The 13,203-nt window shown below is 43.9% G+C and overlaps 2 pseudogenes; both read left to right on the top strand.

Moving 5' to 3' along the window:
* The window catches only part of LOC139044103 (dehydrogenase/reductase SDR family member 6-like), a 28,304-nt pseudogene extending 20,397 nt beyond the window's left edge, over positions 1-7,907 (top strand).
* A 1,165-nt stretch (positions 7,908-9,072) lies between these two features.
* The window catches only part of LOC139044105 (sodium/hydrogen exchanger 9B2-like), a 51,425-nt pseudogene continuing 47,294 nt past the window's right edge, over positions 9,073-13,203 (top strand).

Raw genomic sequence — 13,203 nt, 5'->3', positions numbered from 1 at the left:
CGGAAGAAAGTAAGAGGAGCCTCCCAGAACACAGGGGCTCTGCCGTGGAAATCACCTGGGTTGGCCCAGGGATAAAAAGGAGGGATTAATACCTTCCTTGATGCTATACAAAGTGAGTCAGCAAACTATGGCCTGCAGGCCAAATCCAGCCCACCGCCTATTTTGTAAATATAGTTTTATTGGAACACATCCACACCCAGTTTGCTTCTTGTATTGGCAATGACTGCTTTCATCCTACAACAGCAGAGTTGAAAACAAATGGTTCTTAACACCAAGAATATTTACTGTTTGGCTCTTCACCCAAATGTGCTGACCGCTCATAAAAGAAAGGAGAAAAGCAGAACTTATTAGTAGCAAGGACATTCAATGTGTCCAAACTAAAGCATTCAATAACCTATTTCTTAGGAATGACTTCTCATTTTCTTAATATCTGTAGGTGTGTCTATTAATTAGATATGCCCTTTCACCTGGTTCCACTGACCAACATGAATATAGGCTACCTAAGAAGAATTACTAACTTCCTCTCTGGAAAGAAATGAAATGAACATCCAGGATCCAGGTTTTTCTCAGTAGTTCACAGCTGGTGTGGGGATTGAGGAGGGGAAGCATTGCAGTTCCCTGTGGGACCTTTCACGACCTGGAGGGTATGCTAGGATCTGGGGGGGAGTTGACGGGGAATAGGCTGGACAGCCCCACAGGAGATTCTGATGTAATCCAGCCTGGTCTCCCCTCAGGTTGAAAACCACTGATTTATTAAAGAGGGAAGACGACTATATACCTTTTGTTGACACAGAATAACCAATAACCATTTTATAGATAAGAAAGATAAGGTGCGTTTTACTTGAATCAGGCAGTCTCTACAAAGGAAGAAAGCGTTCCAGAGAGGCATGGTTTTCAGTACAGTTTTATACCTTTTTAGAACACAGAACATCCATAAAACACACCCAGGATACATATTCATCAAAGTTTCAGAGAGATACTCAGTTGCAAATTAGCAAGCAGGTCAACATGACCCTGATGTCAGGAAGGGGAACTTATCTTTAAAGAGTTCTGATACTGGTGGGCACAGGAGGGGAAGTGTGCATCCTTATCTTCAAAGAGTGCCTTCTTTTACTTTGAGATAATGCATAATGCCCTCTTTAATGGTTAAGGCAGATGTTTGATAGGCTATAAGTCAGGTGTCTTTAGTTCAAGCCAAATCAGTTTTAAACCAAAATAGCTACCCCATATACCTCAATATGTGAAAATTTCTTGTCACTTTCAAGCTACAGCATTCCCCTTATGGAGGTGTTGTGTATAATTTTTCTTGGACTAAAAAGGTAAACATCGGTAACACTAAGAAACAGGAGGATACAGAAGAGACAGTTTCACTTGGTTTTAACATACAAACTGGTGATACCTGAGCCTAGCTGTTCTTGGTACCATTTACCCGGTGGAATAAATGGCAAAATGATTTGGAAAATGTGATTGTTTTAGCAGCTAGCCTTTTCAGAAGATTGGAAAATATGTTATCAAATTCTCTGGGACAAGGAACTAGCTGTGACTCACTGACCCAGTCCCAGAAGGAAACAGGATGGGGAATGAGTGTGTGTGGGATGGTGCTGATGGCTGTAGAGTCACAGCTGGTCAGCACGACTTGGGTAGACAGTAGCATGGTGTGTCAGCCTGTGCCATGGACACAGCAGAGTCAGGTGACAGTGGAATGAAGCAGAAGGCATAGGCTTGATCCACAGCTCTCATTTAATGGCCATTCATACTGGCCACATGTAAGATGTGACGCTCATTTTCCTCAGTGGGAGGAAGCTGTAGAAGCTGTAAGGATTTTGAGGAGAGTGTTAGAGAAGCTCAAGGCATCTTGAGCACACTGCTGGTGAAATTTTGGACTTTAAGGAGGCTGTTGATGAGAGAAGTAAGCAAAATGTTGTCTGAGGGGCTGGCCCCGTGGCCGAGTGGTTAAGTTCGCGAGCTCCGCTGCAGGCGGCCCAGTGTTTCGTTGGTTCGAATCCTGGGCACAGACATGGCACTGCTCATCAGACCACGCTGAGGCAGCGTCCCACATACCACAACTAGAAGGACCCACAACGAAGAATATACAACTATGTACCGGGGGGCTTTGGGGAGAAAAAGGAAAAAAATAAAATCTTTAAAAAAAAAAATGTTGTCTGAAACTGGATACAAGGGGGTCTTTGTTATGTGGTTTCAGAAATTTTATCAGCACTATTGGCTGCAGTGACATGGAAGGTATAAAATGTTTCTAATGAACCAGGCAATGTAGCGAAGGCAATTTCATCCCAGAGTGGGGAGAGTGCCGCCCCTCCGAGTAAAATGTGAGAGGAGAAAGAAGCTAAAGAAAGGGTTCTTAGACAGAAAAGTGTCAGAAAGTGCAAATTTTGAAGCTTCCCAGCCTCTCCAGAGAAATGGCAAATGGTCATAAATTTAAGGAATTATTTCTGAGCAGACCTCAAATCTGCAGTGCTGTGAGGAGCCCGCTCTAAAGATGGACCTGAAGGATGACTGCAGATCATTTTCCGTGACCGTAGGAAGACCGTGTGGCCTCCTGGAGTACTGTCAGTCAGAAAGAGGCTTCCTGAGAATTTACAGGTTACATACGTTAACAAAAAAAGTCTGGGGAACTTGCTCTGTAGGAAGGTGAACTAAGTGGGGTTGTAAAAATTTTAGTGTCATTCTTATTTTTCTTTTTTTAAGTAAAATATTGTAAATTATATTTTTCAATGAAAAACATGAAACAATGTTAAAATAGGAATTTGAAGCCAATGAAAACTGGCAAGATAATGAGGAAAATTTAGAACCAAGGACTGTGACAAGCATGGAGCTGTCCCTGAGGATTCAGAGTGAACGTGACAGCAAAGAATGGTTTTGAGATCATTGAGACAATGTGGGTCCTTGTACTGGTAAAGAATTGTGTGATATTACCTAGCCCTCAGGGTTGTTGTGAGGATTACTGAGATAATACCTGTAAAACTGCATACAGTCCATAAAGTATCATGTCAGTGTAATGCGACTAAAATGCTGGTGTTTCACTCAGAGTCCCTGCCTAGTGTCATAGTGAATTGTAGTCTGTGCTTTTAAAAATCATGGAAATGCTGTTAAAGAAGTTATAAGCCTATGAAATAAAAGGGCAGGCAGAAGAGGTGAAATTGCTGTTCCAAGTTATGGACAGGATTTCTCTGGTACCTGTATCCTACGGAAAGGAAGTTTAAAGTTGAGTTGCCAATTTCTTTTTCAGTCTAAGTAAGTAACCAAGCTGAATGTCACCCTTTGATTTAGGAACCGTTGATACCCCATCTCTGCAAGAAAGAATACAAGCCAGACCAAACCCTGAAGAGGTATGTCTCCTATATTAAATGTGTTTAAATCTTTTAGTTAAAAAAAATGCCCTCTTCCTTACGCAGAGTAGACAAATGCATAGAGACAGAAAGTAGAAGGGTAGTAGCCGGGCCTGGGGGAGGGGCCTGGGGAGTTAGTGTTTAGTAGGCATAGAGTTTCAGCTTTGCAAGATGAAGAGACTTCTGGAGATTGGTTGCACAACAGTGTGAATGCACTTCATGCTACTGAACTGTACACTTAAAAATGGTTAAGATGATAAATTTTATATTATGTATATTTCACCACATTTTCAGAAAAATTTAAAAACCCTCTACTTTAAGATTAACTTCCTGATCTGTCACAGTGTCTGTAGGTTTTAGTATAACACAAATAGTTTGAGCAGCGTAGGAGTCACCATAGTCCTGCGTGGCCCACAGTTAATAATATTAATGATACTCTCATGTATCATGCGTGAATAATCGAGGCAGCAGGCCAGTGGCCTCTGTAGATCTCTCTTGCTTTGCCTCCTGAAGGTGCTGCCAGTGAGTTCATACTTTAGCTCACACCACTGATGTCTGGTGTGGTGTCTGGTCACAGGCACGGAGCGACTTCCTGAAGAGACAGAGGACGGGAAGATTTGCAACCGCAGAAGAAATAGCCCTGCTCTGCGTGTACCTGGCTTCTGATGAAGTAAGCGCTATTCTTCCCAGGGAGGTCATTATTCTCAATCACATTGGCCCGCTATTTTTGCTCATCAAGTAATGTCATTTTACAGAGTTACAGCATATGATCGTTAAGTTGCTGCATTTACGAGGTAGGGATAAGTTCTGATTTAATTTGCTCAAAGAAAGACCACTTTGATCTGAGCCACTAACTCTTCCTCATTCAAGTTTATATGTCACCAAATCTTGTAGCAAATAAAATGGAGGATGGAAAAAAATTAAATCACTCAATTTTATGAGAAACAGTTACTTTCAAAAATTACAGTTGGGGAAGCCTTGATTAAGTGTAAATCAAACGAACCTCCAAAATCATGAGAGCTTCAGGTGAAATGGGGAGAGAGTTAACCAGATATAATTGTGTCCAGGAGACACAGAATTGGCATCTGGTGTTCTTAGTTTTACTGGAAACTTATTTAGAAGAATCCCACTGACTCTTTTCCTATGAATTTTTACTGTTTGTCATCATATATGGAAATTCCTAATTCTGTCTCTTTCCACTTTGCATCTATTTAGTAACCAGTTTCTTCCTTTTTTTTTTTTTTGAGGAAGATTAGCCCTGAGCTAACTACTGCCAGTCCTTCTGTTTTTTGCTGAGGAAGCCTGGCCCTGAGCTAACATCCGTGCCCATCTTCCTCTACTTTATATATGTGGGACACCTGCCACAGCATGGCATGCCAAGCGGTACCATGTCCACACCCAGGATTCAAACCAGCGAATCCCGGGCCGCTGAGAAGCGGAATGTGCGAACTTAACCACTGCGCCACCGGGCCAGCCCCCCAGTTTCTTCCTTAATGGCTATTGTATATTTTTAAATGGCTTACAACTGTGAAGGCAGAAACTACATTTATAAGGAATAGAGCACAAGAATATCCCCCTATGTTATGTCTTGAAATGTTACATGCCCTGGAAACTAACGTGTGAGCAGAAAGAAGGAAAAGGGAGCAGGCAGGAGAGAGGTGTGTCACTGGCCACTTAGCTCCTCTTTACAGTGATTTGGTGCACATGAGGTGGTTGATGAATGTGGCAGATAGAAGGGTTGAAATGTTTTAGTGACAGAGCAGTTACTACTTGTCAGAACTATTACAACAGCTGTTAATAGCTGGGGAAATTGCTAGGCATTTGATTAATGGAGCATACATTGGCTTTTGTGATTTCTCTGAATCTATATCTTCAGAAGAGCTCACTTGATTTTGAGGTACTGCTGATAAGCTAAATTGTCCTTGTTTAGCCAGAACTTAAGTTACCAAATATTTAGAAATGTTCTGGCTTGAAATGTGCAACAAAAGGACCATTGGCCTTTTAGAGGAGACCAGAGGAGTCCATATATAAAACAGAGAACTTGCCTTTTTAAAAAAACTTGAGGGAATTGGGGTTGTTTCTTGATAAACTGATTTATCTGCTTTATATGATCCGTTTTCATATATTGAACTTGGGGCCAGCCTGGTGGCGCAGCAGTTAAGTTTGCAGTCTGCACTTTGGTGGCTAGGGGTTCACTGGTTTGGATCCCAGGTGTGGACCTATGCACCGCTTGTCAAGCCATGCTATGGCAGGCATCCCACATATAAAGTAGAAGAAGATGGGCATGGATGTTAGCTCAGGGCCAGTCTTCCTCAGCAAAAAAAAAAAAAAAAAAAAGAGGACGATTGGCAGTAGATCTTAGCATAGGGCTACTCTTCCTAAAAAAAAAAAATTTCTGTTCTCCTATTATGATGTCTTTCCTTCTTGCCTCTTCCATCGTCTCAGGCTTTAGATGAGTTTAAAACTAAGAACACAAATTTGAGTCTTTATTATCCATGTTTAAGTTAAAAGACTGTTAAACCTCTACCACAAGGATCACTTCACCTTGAATTCTTTAGAAAATGAAAAATTCTGTGGGGAAAAAACAGTAATATTTTTAACTCCTTTAGTTTTACACAGATTTAGATGTCTGAAGTTAGTATAGAATATTTTTTTGTAGTTCAATAGATAATTATTAGTATTCACATAAATTTTAAAAACACATTTAGCATGCTCCAGTTCGTGGAATTACCTGTGTATGTTGACCAACTAAATATACACCATCTTTTAAAACAATTCTATTTGTAAATTGACACCACCACTTTATGACTGACACACTTGATTATGTTCAAAAGTTTATTAGTGGCATAAAACTCAGCTAGTTTAGAATAGTTCTGAGTCTCAAAATTAAAGTGTACTATTTTAGCCTCGACTTTATCCTAATTTGGAGAATGGGTATATATCACCAAACTGCTTAATTTTCTGATTCTGAGACCAAATACCTAATAGCCCCTGCGTAGAATGTGATACATGCTCAAACACCAGCTAGAGGCCACTTAGCTCTGGATCACAAGAACACTCAGAAGTTTTAAATCACCCGAAACTTAATTCTAATTTTCCTAAATTCTGTTTGTTAAGTGAAGTTTCCTGTTACCAGGAGAGTAAATTGTTTAGTTATCTCAGTCATACAAAAATTGAAGAAACACAACCTGTGTTAAACCTGGCTAATTGTTGGGTCTCCTTGTGTTTATCACTACAGTCTGCCTACATCACAGGTAATCCTGTCATCATTGATGGAGGCTGGAGCTTGTGATTCAGGATCTCCTTGCTGGGAAGGCAGGCCCTTCCTATACACTGTAAACCCGGCTATGAAGAAAACTCACTCATCATCTCTTTCCTATTAATGGAATATTAATGAAAACAAGCCCTTTTTAAGGATGTCATTGTTCACAAGAATTTGATTCTTTAAATATATTAATCTCTTTTGAAATCATTGTAGCTTAATAACATCACTGCAAAAGAATAGTTTTTAAAATAAGCCTCAATTTGTAAGCATATAAAATTAAAATATGAAGGAAAAAAGTAAGTTTTTTAAAAGAAAAGTGTATTCATTTCTATTTCCCAATATTCAGATGTTTTTGTTCAGGTCTGCATTGGTCTGTATGTGGATACTAATTTAAAATTTTTACACCGTTATAAATGAACAGCAAAGGTAGGAAGGAGTTTGGCTTCACTAACTTATGTTAAAAGAACTATAGACTATTCAGAACTATATGTTGGTCTGTTATATAAAATAAAAATAATCATCAGGTGTTTATACTTAATGGATGTTAGCACTTGGAATTAAGTACTATTTTCTTAGTCTAACTAAAAGATCTTTATTAAAATAAACAATGACATTTGACATGAGCCTAAGAAACATAATAGTTAACTAACGCAGTGATGCAGGCTTGGCGAGCCGAGGAGTCAAAAGAAAGATTTCTTGGACTCTCGAGGTCTGGCAGAAGTGCTCTTTTATTAAGAGAATAGCATGGAGTAGCATGGGGACAGGACCCATGGACAGTGAAGAGCTGCAGGCATGGGGACAGGACCCAGGGGCGGTGAAGAGCTGCAGCATGGGGACAGGACCCAGGGGCGGTGAAGGGCTGCAATGGGTTGAGGGTAGGGCTAAATTTATAAGGCATAGGTATGTGAGTTATTTCTTTACAAGACAAAGGAAAGATCATGAAAAAAATGTTAAAATGGTGTCTTTGCAGGTGGCGTCTGGTTATTGGGTGGTCCTAGAACTTTGGGTAAGAATCAGATCAATGAGGTCAGGATGTCCTGTGCTTCCCGGAGGATGATGTAGATCGGTATGTAGGCCAGGACGCCTTGGGCTTCTCTCCAGCGGGCAGCCTTGATCTGCATCAGCAGTATCATCAGTTTGAGGGATATTTTTTAGATTAAGTATAGATTTCTTCACCAAATTCCAGGATAACAGACAGGAGGATATAAAACTTAGAAATAGTCTCTGGATAAATAAATATAAATGAATCATATAACAGGAAACAAAACTAAAGAAAATAAAAGTTCCAAGAAAAAGTTCAAGTAAATTCATGTATGAGAGAGTACTAGGAAGTTTTTTCTTGTTCTTTTAGTTTTAGCGTTTTGTGTTTGTTTTTTATTTGTAGCTACCTCAAAAGACCAAATGGTATGATGCACATATAGATAATAAATGAGCAGTCTTTTCTCTTAGAATGTTAATTAATATTAACAAGGAAATTTTTAATGGACAATGAAAGGATAACATTTTGTTATAATAATTGCAGTGGATTCTAACATTAACTCATGACCCTCAGGGTCAGTTCTCTCAGAGCTAACTGTGAACTATAAAACAGTGTCAACAATAAAAGTAAACTGGAGCCCAAAAGTTCATGTTCTCTAAAGTAAGGTTAATTAATCAGGTTGATGGATCAATGAGGAGCATATGACTGAAAGAAAAGGAAAAATACATTTCACTCCTGTGGTAAGAGGAAGCTGGATGTCACCAGAAGCCTTTCAAGCTTTAGGGAGGAAGAGTCAGTGTAGGAAAATAACCATTGTAGACGGCCTGAGCCAGGTCATGGGACGGGACTTGGGTTCCTCCATCCTGTCCACAAAGGAGCACCTGAGAGACGAGGAGGAGCGGCTCCTGTCTGCTGGGGATGGTCCTGGACACTGTCTGTCTCGCCTGAACAGCGGTGATTAAAACTGGCAGTTGCTTAAAGGAGTAAAAAACAGGTAAGAAATTCTTTATTTCTGAAGGACATGGAAATGCCCCGGAAGGGGCGCGCGCCCAGGCTCACACTCGGGTGGCGGGGTCGATCAGGGAAGGCAGACCCGAAGCGGAAGGGAGGGGAGGGGAGGGGAGGGACGCGGGCTGCCGCCGGCACCGCAGCATCCACGCGGGCCAGCGGGAGGCTCGAGCCAACACGCGGCCGAGGGGACGAGCCGCCCGCCACGCCGCTCGCTGCAAGGGTCCTGTTCTCGCGGCGCCTCGGAGAAGACGCGCCGCGGTGCGCCCGGAGCGCGCGACGGCCCGGCCCGGGAACCGGGCTCCCCGCCGCGGGCTGCCGGCCCGCCCTCCCCGCGCGGCCTCGCCCGACCCTTCCCGCCGGCTCCCCGCCCGCACAGCGCCTAAGGCCGCCAGCGCCGCGCCGCCGAGCCCCGGACCCGTGGAGGCCGCGGGCCCGCCCGGGTCTCCCGCGCCGAGAGGGCGGGGCGCCGCCTGGGGCGATGCGTGCGGGCGCCCGCCCGGTCGTCCCTGGGCCGCGGCGCAGCCGGGTCCCCCGCGGGCCCGCCCGTCCCTGAGCCGCGGCGCAGCCGGGCCCCCCGCGGGCCGCGAGCTGGGCCCCCGAGACACCAGGGTAAGCGGAACCGGCGGGGCCTCAGGGCTTGCGGGCCGGGGGCGCGGAGGCGGGCGCGGCCCTGGGGTGCGTGGCTGTGTGCGCGCTCACTTGTTAGTTGTTGCTGCCGTGGGTTTCTCTCGTTTATTTTAGTTCTTAAAACAACCGGAGGGTGTGGCTCCTGTGGGCCGAGGTGCCGCTGCGCCCAGACGCCGCCGCTGGAGCCGGCACCACTGTCGAGTTGGGGGCGGCCGTGCTGCCCGGGCCTCCCGCGGGGGCGTCAGCGGCCCTGCAGCCGGCGGTGCGGGCTCTGCCGCCGGGGCTGCGTGCGCGCTGCGGGGCGCGGAGAGATGCTCCTCTGCCTTCTGGCTCTTCTGGCCGCTCTATGATCAGATCGCCACGAGAGACTCTAACGGGAGAAGGAAAGCCTAATAGCGTGTGTACACGAGAGAAACCCAGGAAAACAAGTAACTTGCCAAAATGGCCGAGGCCCTCGCCTTAAATGCCATCCTCAGCTGAAGACAAAAGATGTTGGGGGTGGGGAGAGCCAGGGGCTTCAGAGGGTAGGAAGGCAGTTCACAGGTAGGAGAAAAGGAGCAAACATTTGGAAAACAAGTGTTTGGCCACGCAGAAACAGAAGACAGAGGGGAGCCCAGCAAACAGGCTTTTCTAGGCTCCTCCCGCTCTACTGCCTCGTTCTTGTCACACCAAGGTGACATAGCTCGCTTCCTGAGACAGGTTTTTGTATCACTTTTAGGCGCTTAAAGTGAAGGTAACAAGAAAAACCTCTGAGTCTTTTTTTTCTTACAAATAATCCTAAAATAATGTTCATGTTGAAAGAACACATTTTGGGGTCACACATTTTGTTCCGCTTCAGTACACTCTGATGCTTGCACAACAAAATTGCCCGAGAACGCATTTCTCAGAACTATCAACATGTCAAGTGACTGTACTTCCCAGGCAGCAGCCTGTTATCTCACCCTAGAAGCTGGTGTACTTGTTGCCCTAGAAGATTAACAGCAGGAAGCCGCATTTCCTTTAGCCTCCGGTCAAGAAATGGATAACATGAGTGGATAGAGAGAGGCAGATACCCTACTGAGACAAGTCAACCTCTGTTTCCACTGAAAGACTAAAAGCCCTTTTCAACCCCACTCCATCTCTCTAATGGGGCCTCCGCCTGAAGTTATTGCTGCTACAAAGTGCTCTCGTGAAATTCTAGTTTACTGTTTCTCTCCAAGTCAAGAATGTAACGTTTCAATTCAGCAAGTACCCGTGTGTCTTCTCTGGGCCACGCAGGCATGGGGACAGGAGATACAAATATGAATTAAATAAAGTTTCTGCCATTCAGTAACTCAAAATCCAATGGATCAGAATATACCTAACAAAAAATTAGGTAGTGGATTCATGGTATGCTAATGATGTGAGCAAAGTGACTGAATCGCATAATATATTTTCCAGCATATTTTGCCTGTATTTTTATTTTTTAATTTTTTCCTTTTTTTAGGATTTCCCTAGAAGGCATTGTAGAATAAGTGGGAAAAGGTCGATGATGTAGGTCTGAGCCCTGGGGCCTACACCAAAAGTTGCTATCCTGGATGTGGAAGTTTGGCCCTCACATCCATTCCTGCTTGCTTCTTGTATGCCTCTTTGTACAGGCGAAACTGGAAAGCTAAAGTATTTCCTAGACTCCCTCGCAGGTAGAGTTCTGGATGTAAAATTAGCGTCTGGCAAGTAGATGACTTGCCTGAGATTTCGAAGGCAGGGATGAGGCAGAGGCATCTCCCTGCTATTTTTGGCGAATTTCTGTTGACAAGGACGGTGCAGGAGATGCGAGTGTCCAGTCTCCAGAACTGTGGGTGTTGGGAGGGCCTTACAGCAGCAGGGACAGCCAGGTCAGCGTTGTCGTGTTGAAGCACCAGCTCTCTGGCTGTCCGGAGGTGGTTGAGGGAGGTGGGAAACATCTTCTGTGTTCTCTGTCCAGGCAGCTTCCAGATCCCAGCCTCTCTGGGTCTCAGCTACAGTGTTGTTCTTGAACGCTGTAGTCCCTGTGGGGTCTCCTGATTGAGGCAAAAATAGTACATTCCCCAGTGGTTCAGTTACTAGTGTTCTAGAAGTCCTTCCTGGAGGCCCAGCGTAGACCCTGCTCTCTAGCCTTTTCAACAGTTCACTCAATTCCCTGTAGAATCTCTTTCTGCTTAAAATACCTGGAGTGGTTTCTATTTTCTGCGCTGACTCATTAATATGTTTGCTCTGTAGCCTCCAAGAGTCATCTAAACCTAATCTCTTCAGTTTCTTTTGATGGGAAGTGAAGACATGAGATGAGGCCCAGGGGCCTGCAGTGATCTGATGCCTTCAGCTGGGCTGTGCCCTCACCGGGTGCTGCAGACCCCACATTGAGTTTATCCCTGAAGGTATTTGAGTTTGTTACGCATAGACTAGATTATCTCTGACATCTCTTGCTGTACAAATATAATGTAAACGCCTTCTTCATTTAAAACATTTACAGAATGTATTCTGTAACAAGAAATTGTTGAGTATCTGGTTCATGCCCAACTGTTTCCTAGTCCTATTGATAATTGATAGGCTGCTCACAGACCCCAATGATAGAACAGATGTTTCCTCTAGGGGAAAGGGTTTACATCTTTTGCACACAAAGCCTAGGAACACAGTATGTGGGGAATGGAGCTGCCTGTATATGCACTTGTGTGAGGCGGTGGTGTTCTCAGTGTTTTTAGAGTCATGTATCCTGCATGTTAAAGAAAGCACAATTATGATAAGTTCTAAAGAGTTTTTAACAGCTTTATAAAGTTATTAAAGATATCTTGTTGATATCATAAAAGCTCTTTGCCTTTTTCGAAATCCATTCCTTTATTTTTCTGTGGTTTACATGAAGGACTGAAAGGTTTGAATTTACCAGTGTCCCTTCAGCACATGTATGCTTTCTTCTCAGGGAAAATCCTATAAAAGGAGGAGAAAGCATTGAGGGGACTATTTTGGGACTGCATGATGTACTTAGTACTTTTTTAAGATTTTCTGTGACATAGGCATTTTCACCATTTTACTGATGAAGAAACTTATCTGTACTGGTTAAGTAACTTGCCCCAAATGGCCCAACTAGGAGGCAGTGACACAGGATTTACAGTAAGGATTAATCCCATTGTCCTCTAACCACTCCGCATCTTGCCGTTTATGGTGTAGTTGATGCAGATATACACAGAGTTCCCTACAGACACATTCTCTTTCACCTCTCATCCTTTAATCCTGTGGTTTCTCTGCCTGTACTGGTCTTTATTTTCTTCACAAGAGTGGGTCCTCTTTCAAGGCTTGACCCCAGCCAAGTAGGCAATACCTCCTTTCTCCATTTAACTATGTGACTGTACTTCTCACATCACAATTAAATTACCTTGAGGTAACACTAGCTGCTATAACAGATAAACTCAAAATCTCAGTAACAACACAGAGGCAGCTTATTTCTCCCTCATGGAAAGTTCAATCAGGTGTTCAGCTAGTGGCCTTCTACTCAGTGATTCAGGAACCCACACTCTTTTTATATTATGGCTGTGCCATCCCCTAAGACCGTCGAGTCCTTAGTTTCCAGGCAATGGACAGGAAAAGAGAGGGTATGTGGAAGACTGCATGAGAGGTTTCTTACAAGTGAAGAGTAGAAGTAGCAGACATTGTTCATGCCCACGTCCTGTGGCCAGAGCTCAGTAACATGCCACACTGACTTGCAAGAGAGGCTAGGAAATGTCAAATACCTGTGTGCGCAGGCAGCAGGGGAAACTGGTTTGATGAACACATATCAGTCTCTGTGCCTCCCTTAAAGAATAGAGACTGCATCTCAGTCATCTTGGTATCTTATCCAGTGAAAGTCTGATGAACGTCACTGATTTTGAAGTGATGGGGTTGCTGTCTTATGTGCCCCAAATTGAAACTTACTACATTCTATTATGGTTGCTTAAGGAATGATCTGTCATTCTCTGATTAGGTTTTAACCTCTGAGTAGAGGAACT

The sequence above is a fragment of the Equus asinus genome, unplaced genomic scaffold, assembly GCF_041296235.1.
Source record: "Equus asinus isolate D_3611 breed Donkey unplaced genomic scaffold, EquAss-T2T_v2 contig_590, whole genome shotgun sequence".
NCBI classification, from domain to species: Eukaryota; Metazoa; Chordata; class Mammalia; order Perissodactyla; family Equidae; genus Equus; species Equus asinus.
Note: the sequence above shows the minus strand (reverse complement) of the source record. Positions and strands in the feature narration are given on the sequence as shown.